The sequence below is a fragment of the Mycteria americana genome, chromosome 11, assembly GCF_035582795.1.
Source record: "Mycteria americana isolate JAX WOST 10 ecotype Jacksonville Zoo and Gardens chromosome 11, USCA_MyAme_1.0, whole genome shotgun sequence".
NCBI lineage: Eukaryota > Metazoa > Chordata > Aves > Ciconiiformes > Ciconiidae > Mycteria > Mycteria americana.
The window spans coordinates 10,657,172-10,680,442 of record NC_134375.1 but is presented as its reverse complement, the minus strand read 5'-3'; the positions used below and the strand labels follow the sequence as shown (position 1 = coordinate 10,680,442).

At 45.2% G+C, this 23,271-nt stretch overlaps 1 long non-coding RNA gene across 5 annotated transcripts; it reads right to left on the bottom strand.

Annotated features, from left to right (window-relative positions):
• Positions 1 to 240: 240 nt before the first annotated feature.
• On the bottom strand, positions 241 to 11,550 carry LOC142415498 (uncharacterized). Of its 5 annotated transcripts, none has more exons than XR_012777433.1 (4): positions 11,381 to 11,550; positions 3,140 to 3,246; positions 2,290 to 2,679; positions 241 to 984 (listed from the first exon to the last, which is right to left on the bottom strand). It is a non-coding gene; the product is annotated as an uncharacterized LOC142415498 (long non-coding RNA). The 5 variants fall into 5 exon arrangements; XR_012777432.1 differs by having other exon boundaries at positions 246 to 984; positions 2,290 to 2,514; positions 11,372 to 11,550; XR_012777434.1 differs by lacking the exon at positions 11,381 to 11,550 and adding an exon at positions 3,544 to 3,612 and having other exon boundaries at positions 246 to 984; positions 2,290 to 2,514.
• Positions 11,551 to 23,271: the final 11,721 nt, after the last annotated feature.

Here is a 23,271-nt window from a genome sequence, read left to right as displayed (position 1 = left end):
AACAATCGGTCTTACAGCATACGTGCTGTGGAAGATCCGTATCTGTTTCTGAAGCAGCCACAGATGCCCACGATCTGGGGGCAATTTGTATTTTGGCCCCTTTTTGCCAATTTCTAAACTGTTGATGCCAGTCAGTGGGCATTTCTGGTGGAAAGACAGGTATATGAGCGCTAGTCACTGGGAATATCAAAATGATCTTTGAATGGAGGAGAACATAGACATGAAAAATATTATTAGAGAAACTATATAGGCAACAATTTTATATCAGGACAAGAAGTTTCTGTATGGTTATAATTTTCCTTTCCAAATAATTTATTTTTCACTACAAAATCCAAAATTCCTTTAATTCCAGAGATGAGTCTTTTTTAAAAACTATAGAAATTTCTCTGAATCAACATTAAAAATGCACTGTGGGCTCATAAGAACATAGTTACATTTTTGTTCTCCGTAACAGCTTCTTTTGGTTTCATTTTGGGTTTTTTTTTTTACTTTAGAAGAAGCATGTAATTAGTCATGGATAAGCATGAGTTGATGACTTTTATCGAGACATATGATTGATTTTGTTGCTTCCTTAAAGGCAAACACCTTTATACCTAATTATTGCTATAAAATATGCAAAATAACTCTATAAATCTGTAAAATTAATAATATATGTGCCCATGTTTTGACATTGCCAACTTATGGCTTGAGCTAATTTCTGCTGAAGTTAGTGGACTTTACCCACTGAAATCAATAGAAGAATTACTGTAGCCTTCGCTGGACCAAGGGAAAACCCAGTTCCAGAATATGTGATAACTCCTGCATATCAGGAATATCATAAGGTGGTGTAAAATTGAAGCAATTACGCTGAAACCACTCTCAATCCTGATGTGCAAGGCGTAGGTCAGGAAGGGGTGGAGGTCTGCTTCCAGCTGGAGCTCCGCTCTGAGAACATTTCTCCCATTTCTCTTCTGTCTTCTCTTTTTGAGGGACAGAGATTGTTCTCTAAGGAGTGAAGAAGAAATATGTAAAGAATCACCCAGGCTCACTTACGGGATATTTTTGCATTACTATCTAAGGAGAGGTCTCTGTATTATGTTGTTACATAGTCAGATTTTCCATTTTTGGAGCCAAACCTTTCAGTACTTTCTCAATCAACATTCCAATTGATCTGTCATTACTCATTTTAACTAAGTAGATACATCAGGATTAAGGCCAAGTTTAAAATATGAATAAAAGCACTTTGGAGGATGAGCTATTATGTGAAATACCGCTGCCCGGGTTTTACTGAAGAAATGGTCCTGCTGCTTGGCAAATCTGCTTTCCGAATGTCACTGGCGCAATCACGTGAGGAACACAGCATTTCTCTGGGGCGCCCAATTTGCCAAACATGCTCCCCCCGCCGAGTGCTTTCCTAAGGGGGAAGAGGACATTTAAAGCCCCCCAGCCTCGGGCCGATGGGCTGCCCATTCCCACGTGGGATGCAAGAGTGCAGGCACTCAATACATCAGGGCTGCGTCCACTGTCTTCCAGTAATGTCACCTCTTCCTTGAATCCCAGTTTGCTCTGGTATGAGCCTTGGCAGTTTTCTAGCCTTCTCCACATTCTTTGATTCTTTCAAAAATTAGGGCAATACAAGCTCACACAAGTTCTCCTCCAGAAAACGTAATTTGTTTTGACACCTGCGGCATGACAGGGCCGCGTAAAGCCTTAACATCCCCACAGAGCTGTCAGTTCTCTTTGACCTGTGATTATTTCTATGCAGTTTATTTTAATATATGTATCCCAAATACTAACAGATCTCCTGTAAGGTATTCTGCCACAAGCAGAACTTGATGGAAGCATTTCCAGGCTGCAGGACCCAGGTCCTCCAGGCACGTTACCTGTTCAGCTGTGATCATGGCACTTCCCCTTAATCTGGCCGCTGGTTTGTGTAACTAAAATTAAAGATGTACGAGGAGTAGCCCTGGCATGAATGTTAATCACCAGTATTTCATCCTCAGAAACATGCTGCAAATCCCTTTGAGCCCTGGCTGTTTCAAAGAATAAGAAAGGATTAGGGAGAGACTTGCTCAGCTGATTTTATTTTTACTGGAGCAAAGTTCCCCACTGGCTGCCGGCAGCCGGGGAAGCGCACATCGCATTTACATATACAGTCTTCCACGGGGACAAATCTATGATATTGCAGCACAAAATCTTAATGAGCCAGATGGTATTTATTCCTGGCTGCACAGGCTATGCTGCTGGTTAAGGATTACATCAGTGTGTCAGGGCTGAGGAGACAAACTCTGGAAACAGCAGAGCGGGTACCTGCACAGCCCCGGCCGCACAGCCCTGCTCAGCTCGGCGTTTCACTGGGTTTTGCTCCTCGCAGCCCGGGGAGGATTATCCAGCTCTGCTCACGACGTGGGGAGAGCCCGCAGCCCTGGGAGCTCCTGCAGGCAGCCTGCACCCAGGCTGAGCTCCCGCCGCAAGTCCCACCAGCTTTTACGAGAGGGGATGTCAGCTGCCAAAGCCGTTGCAGAAGCATTCCTACTAAAACAGAGAAAAGGGCACTGGTGTTTAGACCTGAAGGCCAGCTTCTGCGTTGCTTTCAAGGAGGTGCAGATGCAACCAGTAACCCTCATCGCCCAGAGCCAGCATATTGACTCAGATCTTAGTGAGAGCTCTGCCTCTGTCTTCAGGGGACAGGGACTTCACCTGCAGGAGACAGTGGTAAAGGTTATATCTTTTAAATAAGGCATTTTATTTTCCACTAGACACAGAGCTCAGAGAAATCTGGCAAAGGCTCTGACAAAAATAACCCCGCTTTTGTTTCTGGCATCCCTACAGAAGCATCAAACACATTTGTTCTCAATAGAGCCATGAAAAATATTATTGTGTAACATGTCCATGTTCTTGATCAAGGGATTATTGATTCTGATTTTGAACTAAAAAAGTCAAGAAGATTCAATACAGAAGTAGAGCCACTCATTAATTCACTATTCATTTAACACAGAGAAGTCAACATCTCCAACAGAATGGCTTAAAAAGTCAATGGAGGAAGATTTTTATGAGAAATTGTAGATAAAGATTAAAAGCATTTAAAAATAAGTCTGCTAAGAGACAACATGTAACCTAGAATGTTATTGGGAAAACAGAGGTAGGGAAGAGTGCTCACCAGATGCATTGGAGAAATCAATTTGTCAGACAGGAACTCTGCAGGCTCATCAGGAGCTGCCGATCGCCAGAGCTTCAGCTGCTGCAGGCGGGAGCAGATACCTTGAGCTGAACACAGCGATGGCATGACATGAGTCACAGAGGAAGAAAAGGAAACTCACAAAAAGAAACAATATTCCAGAAACCACAAAATCTTAGGTTTATGCAAAGCCCTGGAATTCTTCCATGGCAAGCTGGGGTCAGGGGAGCCTGCTGACAGCAGGACCAGTGAGCAGCTGCTGCAGATGCACAGAGACCTCTCAGCCACCGTCTTTGTCTCCAAACTCCTATTCCTGGGGCTAGGCGGTGAGAAAGCAGTGAGAAGAAAGACCCAGCCCCAGCTGGCATCTCCCATAGCCTACACACATCTCTTTTATCCAGAGAACAAAAGAATTTATCTTCCCCCTCATCCACAAGGTTTCTAGGCAGCCTGCTTTCTCCTCGTTATGCCACTGAACTTAAACCAATAGTAGAGCAAGACGACGAGAGGTAAACCAGTGTCGCAATCTTGAGGTCTTACACGTTTGATCCAGTGAACTGCCACTGTGTTATAATTGGGATGGAGGAATTATAACAACAATTGAGGAAAGACCTAAAAACTGACAGTTACCAGCTGGAGTTAGCTGTGATGCTGACACAGCAGTCCGTCCACCATGGGGTCCCCTGGACAGGATCACTAACGGGGGGACCCTAGAGTCCCACCAGCTTCCCTTTTCTCCCAGCCAGAAATGGCTCCCCAAAATATTTGGCTAGCTGATTTCATATTTGCTCAGAGGTATTTTATATCCACTTCTCATGAATATTTAGCAATTTACTTGGACATTTTTGTAAATCAATTTTAACCAAGTGGGGAATATTTTCATAAAACCTATTTTGAACTTGCAAATGCAAGTGTTCATGCTGGAAACCTCATTAGAAGAATTACAAGTTATATGCCATTAACGTGTCCAACAAAAAGAAATTAATTCTGAAGATGAACTACAAATGAACTTCAGATCAAGAATTGTCTGCAGAAATTACTTTGTGATAAACTGAATAGCGAATACTGGCAATTTGTGACAAGAAAATGAGGCAGAATTTATTGAATAAATTACTTGTGTTTTTGCTGTAGTGGTGGTCGAGAGATTGTTGGGCTGAGTCTATCATTAGGACTTGTGCTCTTACTGTAGAAATAAACTCTTAGTTTTCATTTCTTGACCTGGCTTTTTCAGTGATGACTGGTTTATTTTTCAAGATGCTAAGAAATGGACAGAGATAGATGGGGAAAAAAGAGCAACATCAGGTTAAAAACAGCTAGCAAAAGTGAAGATTATTAACCAAAAAATGAGATCCAGCAGTGTGTTTTTTATAACCTCAGAGGTGTACCTTGCTCAGGTGCAGTGGGACAGCCCCTGCCCTGCCAGCTGTGCAGTTCTCCTGGCTGCCCCAGCCCACGCAGTGCCCGTAGGTTTCGGCTGATACCCATTCCTCATTGAGAGACCTCACGTGATAGACAGTCTACACCTTCATTGCTTTGCTGTATGAGTAGGTAAGGAACTTTTCACTGAAACAATTAAAAACTAAGACAACATGAGGGCATTGCTCCATTAGAGGATGGAGCCAGTACCAAAGCAGTGATCTCTGGTGGCTTCCAATATACTGCTCTCCACGCCCCTTGTACTGCTGCTTGGACATCATCGGTAAGATGTAAACACACATCCTGTTCAGTAGTACTCACTGGTGCGCTTTTGTTCTCTTTCGATGTTAAAACAACAATACTTGCCATGAAGACAAAATTGTGCTCATGAGCCCACTCTGCTGCCCCTTTTTGGTGAGTTTTCTGTGGGAGGAAGGGTGGCATCCCTTCCTCGGTGATGGGCCTTCAGCACAGAGATCAGGTTGCCTCATGGCAGGTGCAGGTGAAAATAAATATGAACTGTCTACACTTAAGAGGAAAATTTTATTTACAATTTTAATCACTTAGGTGTTTCCCTGCATTTCTTGCATGACTCCCTAGGTGGCGGATGCTACCTTACTTAATGGAGTTATTACTCAATCAGTATTTTTTTAACATTTGGGTGTGTGCTTCTTGATTCTAATTTACACTTAAAGGTTGAGTATAAGCATACGGCTAGATTTTGTCATTTAATCCACAAAGAGGAGTACATCACCATCCAATATTTCTTCTCCCTTTGACAGGACTCCCTGAGGGAAGAGGCACTCCCCAAGCCAGAGTATGGACAGCACAGCCAGGTCCATGGACGGTGTCCCAGCCCGCGGGCTCTCTGGGACACTGCTAAGCCTGGGTGAGTCTGCATGTTCATCTTCAGCCACTGAAGGATTTCCTGACCATAGGATTATTTCACACTACTGCGAAGTTTACTCTTCTGTATCTGGGGAATTCTTCGCACTATGAATAAGTAACCCGATGTTGCCTTTTAATTATATAGAAAAGAAGCCCTTGTTGTTCAATAAGGAAAATGGTGAATAATGACAGAATCACAGAATCTTGGAAAAGACCTTTAAGATCATCAAGTCCAACCATTAATCTAGCACTGCCAAGTCCACAACTAAACCAGGTCCCTAAGCACCACATCTACACGGCTTTCAAATACCTCCAGGGATGGTGACTCAACCACTTCCCTGGGCAGCCTGTTCCAATGCTTGACAACCCTTTGGTGAAGACATTCTTCCTAATATCCCATCTAAACCTCCCCTGGCACAACTTGAGGCCATTTCCTTTTGTCCTATCGCTTGTTACTTGGCAGAGGAGACCAACACCCACCTCACTACAACCTCCTTTCAGGCAGTTGTAGAGAGCGATAAGGTCTCCCCTCAGCCTCCTTTTCTCCAGGCTACACCACCCCAGTTCCCTCAGCCGCTCCCCATCAGACTTCTTCTCTAGACCCTTCACCAGCTCCGTTGCCCTTCTCTGGACACGCTCCAGCCCCTCAATGTCTCTCTTGTAGCGAGAGGCCCAACACTGAACACAGCATTCGAGGTGCGGCCTCACCAGTGCTGAGTGCAGGGGCACGATCATTGCCCTACTCCTGCTGGCCACACTATTTCTGATACAAGCCAGGATGCTATTGGCCTTCTTGGCCACCTGGGCACACTGCTGGCTCATATTCAGGCAGCTGTTGACCAACACCCCCAGATCCTTTTCCGCTGGGCAGCTTTCCAGCCTCTCTTCCCCAAGCCTGTAGCGTTGCATGGGGTTGTTGTGACCCAAGTGCAGGACCCAACATGTAGAGTTAGTGGGGACGCTGCTTTACTCAGAAGAGTTCTGCAGTCTACGAGTAGTTTCATGGATTTCAGTAAGATGCAATTTGCATATTATGAGCATTAGTCTGACTTCTGTTTTCTCAAGACTTACAGAAAACCTGTACTTCTGAAGTACTGAAACAAACCTGATAAATGGCTCTTAACAGACCTGTGACCAAATCACAGAAGGCATTACCACAGTTTGTACTAAAAGCCCACTTTTTTGACAATCTCAGCAGAATTATTCAGGGGTGAATGGCTGGACTGGCTGCACTCATGGATTTACAGTCAATGCCTTCAAGTGACGGAGGAGTACAGGGACGTGCGTAGCAGTACCGTGAGTTTTTCTGAATCAACTGGAATGAGCTGTCTGTTTTTTTTATTGAAGACTATCTCCTTGTACTGTCTCTTTTCATACGGCATCACACAGATGTATCTGTGACCTTCATAGAAGTCACATCAACAAAGAATAAGGTTCAGTTAAAAAAATGAATATAGTAGTTTCAGATCTGGAGTAAATCAGTGTAGCTTCAGTAGAGTCAGCAGAGAGATACTGATTTACTGACACTGAGGAGCTCGTCCTATACATTACAGATAGTTTAAGTGAATTGTTACTACCGTGTCAGTTTAGGGATCTGGTGATTATACAAGAAAAAGCATGTGATTTGTTGGGATATATGAGCTTTCCCAGAACATGAAAGTGCAGTGCCTGGAAATGGGCAATAGAACTAAAATACATTTTTTATTTTTTCAGAAGTGGTACATGATAATGAGAATTTGAGACTACCCGATTAAATGTACTCAAAGATCACAACATTAACAAACTAATACCTACCTTGTTCAATGCCCTCTGAAATTCCATAATATATTGGGCTTGTAGTTCATTATATATAACGATTTACCTTTCCGTACCTTAATCAAGGGCAGCCAGCCTTCCTGCGGGGCTCAGCTTGAAATCTGAAATCAGCCCCTGCGCACGGCTTTGGGAACGCACCAAGGCTGGCAGCTCTGCTGCAGGGACCAGCTCTTCCCGCGGCACAAGCGCCGGGCAGGGCTGCAGGCCTGGCCAACGGTGCTGGGTGAGGGACGGCGGGGCGGGCTGCCCCTGGCCACCCCTGGCCACCCCTGGCCACCCCTGCCCAGGGTGAGCCACCCGGCCCCCTCCAGCCAGCTGCAGGCTCTAAGATTGCGGGCTAAGAGGGCCGCGTGCTTGGGCACGTCAAAGAGCAGGGGAAATCGGTACCAGCGATTAGACAACAGGGAAATGTGAAACGGGCAAGAACATTTCTTTCAACCGTTCCACTCTTCCCAAAAAAGAATCTCAGCCTGTGTTTTTCTGACTGCAAATATAAAACGAGATTTATGAACGAGCAAATCTCAAACAAACCTTAGTTCACGTGCGACCATTTCATGTTGTTCTGAGTACAACCTGTGCTTTTGCTTTCTTTGAGGGATCCAAATTTGGGAGTGGCTGCTGGTCTCCCTCTTAGCCTTAGAATAGATGAAAAATAATTTTTTAATATGTAGTTTAAGATTATGGACTGTCTTCATATTTCTTATCTCTGAGTTTACTTAGCACTAAGGCTACCAAAATAAAGTCATTCATTATGCTTGAGATTTTTATTAGCTCCTAATCTAAGAGCTGACAAAAGAAATGGGAGATTACTTCAAGCAGTGGGATCTGCAAGCGCGCTGAGCAGCACTGGGGTGAGGCTCAGGACATTTTACATCAATGAGAACTCACAGGTGCATTTCCTGAATACAGCAAGTACTCTTCTCTTTTAGATTTTGGAATAAAACAGATAGGCGATAGCTTGAAAATAATGGGAAACATTTATGAGCCAAGAGTCCCTTTCCATAGAGCTGTGCAAGGGCTGCGCACTGTTCCTCAGCGTCCAGCGCTGACACTCTGAAGACTTTCACTAACACGCATGATCGGTGCGTATTTACTTCCACAGGGAGCAAAACGCCTCTGCACCCTGTGAGACAATACAGCAAGCCCCACATGATGGGGAGATGCGCAGGTAAGAAAACGCCCACAACAAAATCACCCCCCAAACACCTGTCCCTGAAAGGCATCTGGGCCATGTTTCATGCCATGCATTATTTCAGTTCTAAGCTATTAAATCCCCACCAGAAGCGATAAAATATCAGATGTATTAATGCAACTGTCCCGAAACAGAGCTGGGAAGCTTTATAAAATATATTTACTGCTGTTATTACGTGTATTATTCTCAGGAGACAGGGGACTTAAAGCTAGCAGCCAGTAAAATAGATGTCAGCTTGTGGGTTATCATTAGAGATCACAACTAGCATAGCACTTGGTTTTGTCTTTCTATAGTCCAGTGTTCAGTTCAGAGTGGAACTGGACAACAAGCATGCCATCGGTGTATGAAAGGAACCGTCAGCAGCTCATTTGGGCAGGTGACTTGGGCTCTGTTCTTCTGTATGCTACCAGCCTTTTGCATTTCTTTCTTTTTCTTTTTTTTTTTTTTTGTTAACCAACTTGTTTTCCTTACCTTGATCAAGAGTTGTAAACGTTATGCAACCCTATATACAATCATTTTAATTAAGATCGGCAGTGTACTTTGAAATCCTCAGATAAAAGGCAGTCTATAAATGCAACAAATTAAATTTCCAAGAGGAGTTAGGCAAGATAAGAAAAATTCCAATCCCCATATTTGTGTTTTAAGGAAATTTGAAGAATCTGGGGCCTCAGTATATTTGAGAATACTTTTAGATCTAGACATTTCACTTCTATTATTCAGGTCAAAACAACATTCTATATACCCTTCACCTTCAAGGTATTTTGTCTCTACTTTTTGACCTCAGCTTTACAAGTCTGTTTTATAATTTAGGTAATTAGTTGGGTAGTGTGTAGGTATGTATCCACATGTATACATGTTTTTATGCCTAGTTTGACTTTAGAAATAAAAAGAGAGTTTCCAATGATGCAAACAATTCCACATGCACTTAAACATAGGCAATTAATGCCATGGAGATTACTGAAGGAAAACAAAATGCATTCCTGAAGACGATGGGGACCATTCACTTACATTACCAAAGCAAGATTAAATAGAGATGTTTGTCATATAAACGGTCAGCTGAGAAATTCCCAAGTAAGTAAACTCAGAGTAAAAGTTGCTATTTTTTCCAGTGTCCATTTTGCTTTCAGTACAGGTTTGTTTACATGATTTTTAGAGTCATTCTGGAATACTCAGAGGCAGGGGGTAAATTAAATGGAATGAAATAAGCACAGGTTCCTACGATTCTTGTGTCAAAACCCTTTTTGGGTGGAACTCTGAAAATCTGGGAAGTCCAAACAGACACATGCGCCAAGGTCCTTCAAGTGGCTGCCTCAGCCTTGTAGTGCTTGTTGTCTGCAAACAAGTACATTAATATTGCAGTGATTTATCTGCTGGAGAAGTGAGGTTCTCGCTGGGTTGCGGAATGCATCTGGACCGGCCTAACGAGCACATTCTTCACCATCAGAGAGGCTGTGGAGGGCTTGCAAATATTTTAGACATGATTCACAGAGCCAAAAGGTCTTGTTTACTGATATGCTATTTATACCTAGCTCAATTAAACCTCTTTGGAAAAAAAAAACCTCAAGGATGCCAACACTGGCAGTGCAGTTGGAAGTGAGTATCTCCTCATTAAAAAGGTTACAAAAACACCATTAATAATTTTGATAGATTCTTTCGGGCATATTTATGCCCTAGTCTTTGTCCAACTGCATCAAGTATTCTATATGGCGTGATTCTGGCAGCAGACGAGATCAGCCAGAGTTTAACCGTGTCCCAGTGGCAGTCAGGCTCAGGTGCCGCGTCCTCGGGGATGAGCTTTGCCCCCTGTCAGCCCAACCTTCACCCTGCCGGCAGGTGAGCTGCCACTAGTGCCCGCTCTGCGGTGGGACCGCGGGGGCTCTGGGGCAACCGCCCCCCAGACAGGGACAGATCCTGGAACCGAAGACCTCCAGCGAAACCCTCCTGGGAGCAATACTCTCGTGTGAAGGTGTTTGCTGAGCAGAAATGTTTCTGCTTGGCCCGGCTCTTTATTAGCACCTGGTAGAAAAATAATTGCTAATTCTCAGTGCTCGGTAGTTGCAAAGCCTTCGGGGATGGAGACAGAACAGGGTGGTGTGAGCTGCGAGGTGCATGGCAAAGGCAAGAAGAAGAAGCCAGAGGGACTGGCAGGGAACAAGTGGCTCTGCTGAGGTCAGATCGGTTCCCGCAGGTCCTGACTTCATAAGCTAGGGAAGAGGTAAATCGCCAGAAGGTCCCATTCTTTGTGTTAGGAACAGGCTTAGAGAGAGAGATGCCTGTTTGAAGGAGAAAGCTAAAGACTAATTCACACCATTTGAATCTCAGTTTCTCAGAAATCCAGGTCTTTCAAACCTGATGGTTAAGAAAATCGAAGCTATATGCGTAAAGTTCAGTGTACTGCAAAGTGCTGTTTCCTGGAGCCTTCACAGTGGAATTAAATACCTTGCCTTGAAATTCACATTAATGTATGTAGACTCTTTCAGGTACATGAACCAGCTAGAGCTTTTGAAGGTGTCTCCTTGTACAGTGTAGCTATACCTTATTCAACCCCTTGATCAAGAGCAAGAAGCCTGCGAGATAGGCATGAACGTTCATGTGGCAGGGAGCACTAGGAGCATTGACATATAATATTGAGACGTAAATTAGTGGTGGAAAGTAAGCACAACAGCCTTTATATAACACTTTAAAATGATGTACCCATTAAATAATAAAGGTTTTGTTCCCTTAATACACTATTAATAAATTTCAAGCCATCATATGTTTAAAAAAAATGTACTTCAGTCAAGTGGAAAGCAGACTAATGTGGATTTAGAAGGAGGTTGGGAGTGCAACAAATTATAAATGCTTTCTACTTTATCAGCATTACAGAGTACTATTAATTTTAAAAATAGCTTTTAAAAACATACATGGCATACCATAATGGAGATGGCTGTGTTTCAATACATCATCTTGATGACTCTTTCCACAGCAATGAGTTACGCAGACACGCCAAGCTCTGTTTTGCAAATATGGTATGTACCACGCTGCAGCTGAAAGCTGAAAAAAGCAGTTTTGTCTTTTGATTCAGGATTGTGCTCTGCTGGGACTTCCGAGCGCGAGTGCTTACGGATGTGCTCCGTGCGCGCATCAAAGGCCGGGACGCTCCCTCCCACTGCGTATCTCTCAAGGAAGCACCATCCCTGCAAAATTTCCTTTGTTCGTTATCCCCATAGAGAGTTGGAATCAGACCACTAATACACATTTTGAATGATTAAAAATAAAGATGTTAATGGGAAATGCTAATGTAACTGAGTAGCTCCTTTAAAATACTTTGTCTATAAAAGTTTTCAGTGCTAATTGGCATGAGCGTCCTTAGAACAGTGCGTTATGTCTGTCCAAATGATGAAGGAGGTAGTTGCCATAGCAAGGACTGTTTTTATTGACTGCTTAAAGGAAAGAGACACATAAAACCGTAACTGAGGCCAGAAAATGAATTAGAAAAATCCCTGGGTAGCTCTAACTTATACCCGAGCTTGCTTGCTTGCCTTTTTTTTTTTTTTTCCTTAGACTGCACAGTTCTCTACTACCTCATAAAATAGCAATTACAAATATGACAGAAGTCAGCGACCCGTTACGGCTCGCTCAAGGCTCGGGTAAAGCTCTGCCTTCTCGCAGGCTGGAAGGGCCCCACAGCCCCCAGACCCCATGTCCCCAGGCTTTCTGCTCAGCCTTTAACATGCCCCAGGTGAGCGGCAGCCACCGCTCCCTTCACACGTCTTAGGATTTGGTCCAGCAGGAACGACAAACCTGCCTCTGTGTGTGTGTACGACCACGGCATCCATCTCTGTCTGCCAGTCCCTCATCCCTTCTCCCAGCAGTAATTTTTTAACCTACTTGCCAGTTGCATCCAAATTGCACAAAGCCTCCAGGTCTCCTGGGCACAGAGACCCTGCAGGGGCCGCAGCAGCCTGGGGTGGGATTCCCGCTGCTGCTGGGAGAAGGGCTCCAGCGCGGAGTCGTGCTGGACACACGAAGATCCTCAGAGAAGACCTCCGTTATGAATACAACTCTGACCATGAGAACAGAGCCAGAGTTTGTATCGTTTAAGGCACTGGGAATATACACTTGAGTTTCTCTCTGGTGGGGCCTCTCTTGCATGCACTCAGGCATGAACTGCAGTTCAAGCTTTCTCTTCAGCTGGGTCATTTTTAACTTTTCTTCCCCCATATTTATGCACGGAACTATCTTGTTGCTTTCCTTGCAGAGCAGGTGTGTGCTGCTTTAATGTGTTCGCTAGTCCCATTTTATTTTATTTAGTAACCTAAGAATATCCCTAAATTTAATCACCATTTACTGGGTACCTAATTCAACCCAACAGACCAGAATTCACTAAAAGGCAGAAGATTTGTTCTTTAAAAGCATTAGAACAATGATCAGACATTAGCTCAAGCTGTCATGATAAGGTTAGCAAAGCCATTTATTTTATTACTTCATCACTTATGAAAAATAAATTTGTCCACCTAGAAATGGCAAACTCCACTTACCTGTGTACTGGTCTGTTCAACATCCTTCCTTCAGGCTTTCACTCTTGTCTTCCTACCAGTGTATTTCTACTGAGCTAATCAGTTTTTGTCGCCTGTTGGGGACTATGGTAACTGAATCTGTCTTTGTGCTCTTTTATGCCAATGTCCAGTTACATGGATTTGGAGCTGCATTATCATACTCTTAGTCAAATGAGTATCAGATGTGAAATCATCTCTCTTCATAATGCTTATGTAGCACTCTGCTTCCTCTGTTGTTGATGTGATTATACAGATAAACACTTCTGCTGGAACCATGCTGTATAAAATCTGTATAATGGCAGGTACAAGGAAATTCCTTTGCCCAGATTTACTTCCACATGCCACTATGCAACTAGGAGCCATAAATCTGGCTTCGTCTGCGGCCGATAGCCACATTCCAAAATCATGTTGTGAATGTGCGTGCATGTCAGACTGTGACGGATGCATAGGCACACAACGGTCACAATCAGCCAGTAATTCACTTTCTTTCTTTCCCAAATTTTCCCGGTACTTCATGTGTAAGTTTAATATCCAACAGCACCTGCTCCAGATTATAACTCAGACCATCATGTGATGCTTCCGCAAAAACAGCTTTAGAGTTCCTAGTCCCTAATACAAACACACTGAACACGTGATATACCCATCGCTTACAAATGCATTCGGCAGATTCAAATCTGTTGCGAAGGCTGTTCCCCTCACTGTAGGCCAGGTTGTGTGTCGTGTCCATGCTACGCCAGCTTTATCACAGATCAGGTATTGTCTGTTATCTCACATCCAGTAGAAAAGTGTGAGTCAACATCAGTAGCAACTTAGCATGCTGGCTAGAATACCAGGAGTTTAACTGGGTATTCGTCCTTGCTGTACATCAAAACTATATGTTGGGTCCTACGAAAGGACACAGACTTTGTCTTCATGGTCGTGGAGCCCCTGCCTGAAGAGCAGATTAAGTCTGTTTGCGTAGGGTCCAGATATGCTGCAAGCTGTAACATCATTCTCTTATTTTTCCTATTATATTATGATCAACTGCTATTATTCGAGAGTATTTCGGCTCCATTCATGATGCGTACACAGAAAAATGTTCTCCACCATCATTCTGAGAGTAAGCTATCTAGCTTAAATGAAACATGATTGTTTCTGCTTCAAGCAAATGAGAAGAGACTTTCTATTTTGCACATCACTGAGTTCTACATTTTGGTATTGTTTATTTTACTGAGCCTACATTACAGAATTAAAATATTAATATATTGGTGTTATTTAGACAGTAACTTGAGTATGTCTCTCATTTATATGAATTTCCCAGGAGGGAGATATTTCAAAGACCTGATCAGAGAACAGAAATAACTTTATCTTTTAAAATCATGAAACATCCTCTCCCTTATTCCTAATTACAGGTTTCAGTGACACCAACAATGCGCTCAGCACGTATCAGTCATCCCATGTCATCTGTTCCGCACCTCTGGCCCTATCTTTCGGCTCCATTTCTGGTTTTCCCCATTCAGCACTCCCGCCTTTCTGTGTTTCTGGGCTGGTTTTCCATCACCTTCCCAGCGCTCTGGGGGTAAAGGAGGGAGGGTGCTTGGGGGTCAGGCTGCAGACTTGTTCCATCAGGTTTGTTAGGAAAAAGCTCTGCTGGGAGAGGCCCAAAGGTGATTAATAGAGATCTCAAAAAGTAGTTTACATTTCCCAGAGTACGTGAAACTGTTATGCTGTCTCAGTGAGCAGCATTTGCTGGCTTCCAGGCAGCGCTTCAGAGTGTGCATATGCTCTGGCCACAGAGAAATAATCACCCAAGAAGTCGCAGAGACAATCTAGATGGAGGGAAATGAGTGTGTCGATGAGAGGTAATGGTTTCACAGGGTCCCCACATCTCGACTGGGGACCGGAAAATCTCAGGTCTACTTTCCCCCTCCTGCAGCCTTCTGAGTTTTCGTGACCATTGACCATTGCTATGAGAGCAGGGGAGGAGTGCCTGACCCTGGTGTTTGTACGTCCCTGCGGCAGTTGACCAAACTTGACTGAAAACATGAGGGCTCTTGTTGGGAAGTGTCGTTTTCAGATGGGCTTCTCTCCCACCCTGACTCTTTGGACAGGGATGTGTTTTAATAGCCCCTCCAGCTCGACGCTGATTTAGACCGTGAGCTCCTTAAAGCAGCCCTGAGCCAAAGGAGGGCATATTTTCCAGTGACAGGTCGAAAGAGTTACAGCCCCTTAAATCAAATTAGTAGACAGCATCTGAGTGGGAGCCTCTGCGAGATGAATGAGCTGGCAGTTTTTAAAGAGTAACAACGAGGTAATAAACAAGATTAACACAAAACTAATGGAGGAATGGAGATAAATGCAGGGAATGTCCATGTAATGTCAGAAGGGGTTGCATGCCAGACTTCTGGCAACGTGTTTGAGACAGGAGTAGGTAACTCGTACCTACTAAATCACAGACATAAATCCTACGGTGCGTTAACAGAACATGAATGATCTGCTCTGAAATGAATGGGAAAAAGAAAGGGAATTCACAGTTTGTGATAAAAAGAGCTGCTAACCTAAGCTGCTCCTTTTTGTTTGAGGCAGGTTTGGAAAGGCACTTCAGCTGCCTGATGATGCCTATAGGCGTGCACAGGGCACTCAGTCCCCCAGCGTCATAAAGGTGCCCCCTGAAGAAGTCCATGTGCTCAGGGTGCTGCAAAAATGGCTCCCATAGCTGTTGTTCTGAAAAACAGAGGAAATTTATACTGGCAAGTTGATTCTGAATTACATACCAAGACCAAAAGGAGGTGAAAATGGCCCATTCCTTCCATTCCAGTCAGAGCGGATCCCTTTCAAAAGCTAAGACAGCCTACAAGTCTGAAGCCTACGGTCTGAAGTCTTAGTCATTTTTGGTTAAACATTAATTAAACAAATGAGTTTATTGATTAATAGGTGGACTTATTACTAACAGAAGTGCAAAAGCCTCTCCAAAGGAAAAGATAATGTTGTGGCTACAGCACAAGACTGAAGCTTTGCAGCTCTGATGCAGAATTTCCCTGTTACTGTAAGCAGGTCTTGTGAAGTTCCTTGTCCTTCATATTTATTTGGACAAAATCTGGGTAAGGTAACGGATAATATCTTTTATTATGTGACCTGATACACTTGGAAAAAGGAGCCAAGCTTTGGAACTGAGAGATTTCATCAGGCCCTCCCTCTATCCACCCCATGGGTTCCAGCTGTATCAGTGGACCTGGGGAGGTTTACCTTCTCTCCACAAACCCTGCTGCCTTCTGTCCTCAGCCCATCGAGGTGTAACAAGAGGATTATTTGCCTGCTCGTCTGGAGCTATTGAGTGTGACTGTGCAAACACCTCGCTACAGTCCGGCACTTGTCAAGTACATTTTTATTAGCTTCCACACCTGAAGAATAATAAAAGAGGAGACATTGACAGGGGCTCGAAGGGCTGTGAAGTGGAGAAAAGCCTGTAGTGCAGTGCCCTGAGCTCTGCCTCCGACCTGGAGAGCTACCAGAGCTTTCCTGAGCTCACACCAGCGGCGCAAACGCAGTGACTAGCGACGAGAGAGCAGAGATGGATGCGGAGCTGGTTACGCAGGAGCCATCCTAGCGAACGGCCTTGCGAAAGTCCCGTTGCAAGGCAGAGTCTGGCATGTGAAGCTGGGCTCACGTTTTAGGCACGTAAGCTCATACTTGGATCGAAATCCTTCGGTGCTGTTTGGTACCCTTAGAACCACTTCAGCAAATAATGGAAACTATTACATTTGTGATTTTGTCTGCCACTGCTCGGAAACAGCCCGTATGGTACAGAGATGCCTTTCATTCTTAAGTGGTGCGTGGTTTCAACTTGCAAGAACATTTGATAAACTGTAGCTAAACTATAGGGAAATAAATACTTTCTTTTAAATCCATAGTTGTTTTTTGAACTTGTGAGCAACCAGTTAAGCTAGATGGATTTAGAAAGGCCCTACAGTGTTTTTCTGTTGAAATTCCAAATGATAAACACCATTTTTCTTGTGTCCCTGCAGAAACAAGACAGCCTAGGGTAACATAAAATTTTCTTTTACTTCCTTCCAACAATGGCACATTTCTTCTTTTAGAGTCTGATTAATATTTATTACTATAGTAAATGGCAACTTAAATATATGCTAGCAGTTCTGCAGTATATCATTAATTTAAGAAAACAGGACACCTACTATCAAACTACAATGGGTCCTTCTACAATGAATAATGGCGGTGATATGGCAACCTTTTAAAAGGAATTACTGGAGCATCGTGATACCAATTTAAACGGCAACACGTTACCATGCAGAAGCAGATCATTCCAACCGGTACGTATGACTACACGGGCAATCAGTAAGTGAGGCACCTTAGGTTATGCACTGCGAGGGGCAACAAAAAAATAAGAAAGTGGGAAAACAGTCACAACTTGAACATGAAAATTAGCACTCTCCTCATAAAGGGTATGGAGAGAAGTCCTTCGTCCTTTCTCCGTCCTAGGGGTGCAGGGATGCATTCGGCGGGGCTGGCGGGCACTACTGCACGTTTTGCAAAAGGCTACTCTTAAATTCTTCCAAAAGAGGGTCTGAAGTTGGAGCTGGGAGAGAGACTTCTGGGCCTGTTTTTCAATTAAGGAGATACTTTGCAGAGGAGGAATCTTTGTTTCGAGTATTCTTATTTTTGAGATTCCTGAGTTGTTTTCAGATGTGCCTTTTGAAAAGTTAAAAGAGGACTCTTAGTGTCAAAATGAAAAACTATTTAATCCATAAAACTACATACCAGACTCTAAGGAGCAGCATCAGATAAAGTTAGTTCTACTTTGTTAGTGGTTCTATTTTTTAACTGCAATGATCTACAAAATTACTTTTGTTACTTTTGTATTCTTACACTTCTAAGATTTCTCACTCTGGTAGTAAAGGTCTAAATGCCATAACACTTCAGTCCTCTAACAAAGACAACTCAAACAGCCTGATACAGACACATACAGAGGGGGTGACAGATACTTGATGCAGGACCGAAAAAGAAGGCCACTACTTTATTTACATGCACAATAAGGAACTGGGTCACTGGATCGGTAGGTCTCTGCCATTTGTAGGCTAAAAGATTTACAGCCCAGAACCAAACCCCTCCTGCTCCAGGATGGCTTTGCCATGGCTCAGACATCACAACTGGCTCCCATGGTCATGATCTCCAATGGCTGGTCTTTGTCCGCTCTACCACCCTCACCATCTCCACCGCCTTTCCAACCGCGTGACTGGCCAGCGCCCTCTGGATCCGTCTGCTGACCTTTTACAGCCACATACGTCAGCTACAGCCCTTTACCCTGCAACATCCTTTCTAGGACATTTCTTAGTTTCGTTGTGTACGCCCACGTCTTTCTCAAGAGCTTTTGCCTCATCCAGATTCAATTTCCTCCCTTCCCAGATTCGTCTTCCCACCAGGTGGGACAAAGCCACTCCTTCCTCGGCAACCTGGCCAGCTGGGCAAGGGATGCTAACCGGGCGATGGAGACGCGACATGGCAGCTCCCTCGGCTCTCAGCACTGGGCGAAGCTAATGCCAGCCACGGAGCTTTGCCCATCTCGGCGCTGGTCCCTCAGGAGCCCGGTGGCGGGTCCTGCAGCCCCTGGGCAGCAGAGAGCCAGCAGCCTGCTGTCCCCCCTGCCTCCGCCGGACCCCGGGCAGCGCAGGGCCAGCCAGACCTGGCTGCACCCGCGTAGCGCGGTTCTGGCAGCTGCTTTGGCTCGGCGCAGAAGCCGGTTGAGCCGGGCAGCCGCTTCCCGACGGGTCCATCTGCACTGGAACAACTTCCTCTGAGCAGCATGGCCAAGGCAAAAGTAAAAAAAGTCCTTGATTCAAAATAAAAGGGCAAAAAGGATAATTAATTTTCTTCATAAACGCTATATGCCATTTCTTACTTGATAGATAGGCTTACAGAATTCAGAGACTCAGGCTGATACATGATTTGAAGAGCGTTACTCACTACAAATAATCTTTTGATGATGAAACTAACTGCGTAAAACTTTGGAAGAAAACCTTGCATGAATATAGCCAAATTAGGAAACCCATATCGTAACAGCTGTGTTCATAACCACATGTATTCCTGTTTTATTTTTTAATCTACATTACTGGATCTATTTTTTGACTACAAACTAGATGACTCATTTGATCACGACCAGTGAAAAAAACATAGTATGTTGCCACAAAATACTTCTTAGAGTTGATGCAGTGGTTTTTTTTCTTTCCACTGCAATCACGTATCTCTTCACAAACAACCATGGGCAAAACCAGCACACACAGGAATTTGGCTTTTTTTTAATCAATCACCAAGGAGCTGCCTGGATTTAATTGTCACTTGTCTGCCTTTTTGATTAGTTTCTTCCATTTATTTTCCTGTCATTTTTCTTTGATTGCTCTGCTCTTATTGAGAGTCCAGGAGGTGAAAATTTCTTCAAAAATATTTCAACCGAATCTGTATTTTTACTACTACATTCATGGAAGAGGGGCAAAAACTTAACCAAAAGCAGCTGCGGAGCAGTATTTTCTACTTCGTTTATCCCTTTATGTTCGTACAAAAGAGAAAATTTGAAAATTAGCCAAGAATGTAATACCACGAATTCTCTCACTAGAAAACACAGCATAGTTTGCAGTAATCCCTTTAACCATAGCATTAGCTTCTTGATTTGCAGCACACAGACTCTGCTCTCAAGGAGGCAAAAGGCTTCACCAGCTGAGGCAGACCCCCGGCCGCTGAGGCTGCGGTGGTCCCCACCAGCACGTGGGGGTCTGCCGTCTGTGACTTCAACTAGTTCGTGGCACCATAAATATTTATAGTCGTTGGCCATTTGTGTTGTCTCTGGGCCAAATTTTCACTTGCATCAGTCAAGAAGCAAGTCAAGCAGCTCTTTTAAATTAACAGTATCAGTGTGGATCTGCCCTGGGGACAGAGCAGCATTGACTGCTCCGTGAGGCTCAGCTTAGCTCTGCCAGCCCAACGGCATCCGCCTTCTTGTTAACAGGAAAAGTCATGTTCAGCTCCAAGGTTTCACCCCTTTCTGCAGCAATGCCTTTTATTTCTTCACAACAAAGCAGGTCAGCATCAATTCCAGGCAGAAATTTGGCCCTTTTCTCCATGTGGGATTCCTGAAGAAATCGAGAAATTCTTCAGAAAATCCTTCTGCTCCCCCCGTGCTGACTCTCTCCTGCACCGGGGTTCAGCCTTGCTAGTCTGCTCCCTACACGTCTGGCCCCTTCAGCCCCCACCCCGCAGCCTGAGCCCCATTCCCCAGCCAGGCAGCTTCAAGCAGACCTTGCTCCGTGTCACCTCCCCACCTCCCTCGGGACTTGTCCCCTTCCCCTAAGAAGCCCGAGCAGGGAGAGGGGCTGGGATAAAAGCAGGGCACCAGCACGCATCCCTGCACACGTGCAAGGGCAGTGAAAATGAAGTTGCGGCTCAGGGACCGGTCTCCCTTCAGTCCTTATGGACGACGTATATCATGCGTCCGTAAAGCTCCATGTAAGCGTGGACAGCTTCCACAGCGGGACCTGCCAGGCTGCTGGTGTCCAGGCAGGGCTCCCGCTCCCCACGGGCGAGACCTGCAGCAGACGCACAGGCAGCAGCACATGGGTTTGTGCCCGCCGCGATGGCAATCCAGATCCGAGGTCTGGCACTAAGGGCTGCACTGAGCACGCTGTAACGCCACTCACGCCAGGGCCGGATCCTGCCGAGGTCTGTGCTGCACAAGCAGGACCGCGTGCCGCAGCCGGGGATGGCACGTGGGCGGTGGTGAAGGAGGGGACAGGGAAGCTCCGGCCCAGCGAGCTGATCTGGTAAATCATCGGCCAGCTGCAACAACCCTGGGAGTTTGTCTTAATTCAGACGGTGCCCGTCCACGCCTCAGCACCTGATGGGCTCCTCTCCTTTTTCATCCTCTTCTTCCCACCTTTTGGTAGGTCTCCGCTGCAAGAAGTAAAGCTTTTGAGCTGGGCTTGCCCGCCGCAGACGCAGCCCTGCTGCAGGCGGCAGAGAGCCGGGCTTGGCGAGCGGCTCCCTCTCTGCCAAGTGGAGCGGCTGGTGAGAGCGTGCAGGGTTCGGGAAGGGCAGGGAGGACGTGGCCTTCATCCTCCGGCTTCAAAAGTCAGAAGGGCTGGAAAGCGGCTTGCTCCATTCTTCAAAGCCACGGCTGAAACAATACGAGTGGCAGGAATATAAATGAGGAATAAAGCTGCAAACTCAACTGAGTTAGACCCTTGCAAAATCCATCTTAGAAAGTACAGATTCTGACCTGAGAAATGAGTATTGCTTAAGACGCTTTAAATCACAGAGAATGATGCACTAGGAGAGACAGCCCTACACAGATGACCTAATATGTCTTTTCCTCCCCTGTCCTCAGCGACTCCAATAAACTCCTGACCTTGCAGACCAATAAAGACAAACTCAAAGGAGATGGAAGGCTTCACCTTCAGCATCTTGTCAGAAGAGCGGTGCTCCGCTTGGTTCAGAAATGATTACTAATGCCAACCTCTTACCGCCATTATATCAGCTAGCAACTATTTTTTTGTCCATGCTGCCTTCAGAGCTCAGCCGACCGCCGAGTACACTTCAGGAAGCAATAGTCTGGTGACACCTCTGCGGGGATAGTTTTGTCCTGATAAAAGCTGCTGGTGAATCAACAGGAAGCTGAAATCTCTGTTTCTCAAAATTGAGCATCTTTCCCCTTTGTCCATTTGTCGGCAATTTATGGAGAATGACTACTGCAGAGATTTAGCTGTGTTTAGTCATAGGATGATTTTGTCTCTTCCTAGCAAAGAGCTAAGTATAGCGCAGACTTATTATTCAGAGGCCGTCAGCGATAACTGGCGTTGGCATCCTTCCCGAGGCACAGATTGAGTGGTTGGGTCCTCCTCGGAGCCGACTTTAACTTGCCTGCGCCTCGCCCTGACTGCACTTTGCTCTGCTTCGCAACCTGCCGTGATGCTGGAACAGATCTCATCCTCAAAGACAACATTTATGGTTGTTTATTCCTGATGACAGGCTGAATCGTTCAGAAACCTAGAAACTAAAACAGTCACCATCCAGCTTGGCTGAGTTTCCCGTCTCTGAGAGCTGCCACTATCAGGTGCTTCTCAAGGGGTTTCTGAACATCAGAAATAATCCACCCTTGATATGGCAGCTCACTCTGGCTACGCTTACCTATCACTTGTCATGATTTATTCGTGTTATCATTAATTACAATTCCAGATGTATTTTATTGTAAATATAAGCATCTCAGATGTTTTTAAATCTTATTCTAATCTTGTTTTATTACCTTCCAATAGTAAGAAATCATAGAGCCTAATTACGCACTGTGTCAAGGATTGTTTCCATGCTGATGAAAAGCCTTCGCTACACGGGGAGAGCCTGGTCACTGCCCTGGCATCCGGAGCGTGCCGGTGCATACCTTTACAACTGCTATTTAAAACTAAAAACAAGAAACAAAAAACCCCCCAAACCAGCACTTTTACATGTAACGTCTCCCCGCAACATGGATTCATCACCCGCAAACGGATCGCTTTCTCGCCATGCTTGTCCGAAGCGTGCCTTTCAGCTCCGGGCGAGCGCGGGAGCTGTCAGAGGACCTGCCGCAGCTGTCCCCGGAGTCGGGCGGCAGCTCCCCGTTGCGTGCTGGCCCATCACCCCGTGCTTCGTGGCTGCCAGAAATCCCTTTGTAAGTTCTTTCCTATTTCCCAGGTTGCCATGTGCATGTGTGCATTGGGAAAGTGACATAATGTTACCCCATTGCCATTTCAAATGTTTCCTGGGGCTGCCAAGCCCTTCATGGCACGGGTTTGAAAAACAATATCCCTCTGCTGTTCCTTCTGCTCGCTCCCAAAATGCCTCTGGAAGGTCAGGTTCAAACGCCCTCCCCAGAGGGACTTTCTCTCTCCAGAATTTCTTTTCTGCCTTTGCTTTTCAACCCAGATTTTTTTGAGGCGGTTTAAATACCTCTTCTAAGAAATCAGACATTTGCTCTGCGTGTCAGGGCACGTTCCCGCTCTCCGGGGGGCTGCCAGCCCCTGATGCCTTTGGCCCGTTTGCCGTATCAGGCCAGTGTTACCTACACGGCTCCATCCTGATTATTTCTCTTGAACAGAGTAAATAGCTTCTCCCTGGGCTGGATCCTGGGAGGTGTCGACCACTCAGTCCTGTGCCGGAGAGGGAGAGCACCCAGCATTACACAGGGCTGCAGAGGAGCGCCCGGCGTTCACCACCTGTAGAACGATGCCATCACTGCCCCTGGGTGATTTTGA